Source organism: Micropterus dolomieu, unplaced genomic scaffold (genome assembly GCF_021292245.1).
Source record: "Micropterus dolomieu isolate WLL.071019.BEF.003 ecotype Adirondacks unplaced genomic scaffold, ASM2129224v1 contig_10656, whole genome shotgun sequence".
In the NCBI taxonomy this organism is placed as follows: Eukaryota; Metazoa; Chordata; class Actinopteri; order Centrarchiformes; family Centrarchidae; genus Micropterus; species Micropterus dolomieu.
This window is the reverse complement of record NW_025739642.1, coordinates 1-2,089: the sequence shown is the minus strand read 5'-3', so window position 1 is coordinate 2,089 and position 2,089 is coordinate 1. Positions and strand designations below refer to the sequence as shown.

Genomic DNA, 2,089 nt, shown 5'->3' with positions numbered 1-2,089 from the left:
GGACGGGTGACCGCCTGGGAATACCCGGTGCTGTAAGCCTTTTTCGCTTCGCCTTCGAAAAACGGCAGAGGGCGCTTCGGTGAAAGGAGATCTTTTGAACGTCTCTTTAGGAAACAGCAGGGGCGCTGCTGCTGCTTCTTTTTCTCCCTATCCTGTACACAGTGCTGTGTAAATGTTACATCGTGTTTTGAAGGCCCGTCTGGGGTGTGCAAAGGGAGCTTACGGCCATTCCGGCCTGGGACTGCCCGATCTCGCCTGATCTCGGAAGCCAGGCTTGGCAGGGCCTGCTTAGGACTTGGACGGGAGAGCGTCTGATCCTGGCTAGGGACTTCCAGGCGGACTGGATCCTTTTCCTGAATGTCCACCCAGGAATGAGCGTCTGTTTGTGAGTGAGGACCTCCGGCTGAAGGTGGCCTTGTCGCTGTACCCATACCCGGGAACGGGTGCCTATTCCTGTCTGTGGACTGCCAGCGTGAACGGTGTCCCGGTTCTTGGATCTTTACCCAGGAATCAGTGCCTGTGGATTCCAAGTGACTCTGGAGCACCTTGGACATTATGGGCAGAATACGTTTTTTGTCAATTAGCCGTAGAACATCTTTTGAAGGGCCGTTTGGGGGTGCTTGAGTGGCTTACGGCCACACTGCTCTGGGAGCGCCCGATCTCGTCTGATCTCGGAAGCTAAGCAGAGCAGGTCCTGGTTAGTACTTGGACGGGTGACAGCCTGGGAATACCCGGTGCTGTAAGCCTTTTTCGCTTCGCCTTCGAAAAACGGCAGAGGGCGCTTCGGTGAAAGGAGATCTTTTGAACGTCTCTTTAGGAAACAGCAGGGGGCGCTGCTGCTGCTGCTGCTTCTGCTTCGTTTTCTCCCTATCCTGTACACAGTGCTGTGTATATGTTACATCGTGTTTTGAAGGCCCTTCTGGGGTGTGCAAAGGCAGCTTACGGCCATTCCGGCCTGGGACTGCCCGATCTCGCCTGATCTCGGAAGCCAGGCTTGGCAGGGCCTGCTTAGGACTTGGACGGGAGAGCGTCTGATCCTGGCTAGGGACTTCCAGGCGGACTGGATCCTTTTCCTGAATGTCCACCCAGGAATGAGCGTCTGTTTGTGAGTGAGGACCTCCGGCTGAAGGTGGCCTTGTCGCTGTACCCATACCCGGGAACGGGTGCCTATTCCTGTCTGTGGACTGCCAGAGTGAACGGTGTCCCGGTTCCTGGATGTTTACCCAGGAATCAGTGCCTGTGGATTCCAAGTGACTCTGGAGCACCTTGGACATTATGGGCAGAATACGTTTTTTGTCAATTAGCCGTAGAACATCTTATGAAGTGCCGTTTGGGGGTGCCTGAGTGGCTTACGGCCACACTGCTCTGGGAGCGCCCGATCTAGTCCGATCTCGGAAGCTAAGCAGAGCAGGGCCTGGTTTGTACTTGGACAGGTGACCGCCTGGGACTACCCGGTGCTGTAAGCATTTTTCGCATGGCCTTCGAAAAACGGCAGAGCGCGCTTTGGTGAAAGGAGAATTTTTGAACGTCTCTTTAGGAAACAGCAGGGGGCGCTGCTGCTGCTGCTGCTTCTTTTTCTCCCTATCCTGTACACAGTGCTGTGTAAATGTTACATCGTGTTTTGAAGGCCCTTCTGGGGTGTGCAAAGGCAGCTTACGGCCATTCCGGCCTGGGACTGCCCGATCTCGCCTGATCTCAGAAGCCAGGCTTGGCAGGGCCTGCTTAGGACTTGGACGGGAGAGCGTCTTATCCTGGCTAGGGACTTCCAGGCGGACTGGATCCTTTTCCTGAATGTCCACCCCGGAATGAGCGTCTGTTTGTGAGTGAGGACCTCCGGCTGAAGGTGGCCTTGTCGCTGTACCCATACCCGGGAACGGGTGCCTATTCCTGTCTGTGGACTGCCAGGGTTAGGGTGTATTATTCTATCTCGATGACCTCCCCCGTGCTGTCCGCCGACTAACACGGTTTGGAGTAGGAGGCCAAAGGCAATGCACTGGCCGGCGCATGTATCTCTAGGCCCTCCCAGCTGTGTGCACCTACCCAGCGGAGAAAAGTTAGAAGAGAAGTGAAATTGGTTGGGTTTAGGCAT

General features: G+C 55.5%; 2 pseudogenes; both read left to right on the top strand.

The window, feature by feature from the left end:
• The first annotated feature begins 627 nt into the window (after nucleotides 1-627).
• LOC123965668 lies at nucleotides 628-746 on the top strand (annotated as a pseudogene).
• A 601-nt stretch (nucleotides 747-1,347) lies between these two features.
• Nucleotides 1,348-1,466, top strand: LOC123965669 (annotated as a pseudogene).
• Nucleotides 1,467-2,089: the final 623 nt, after the last annotated feature.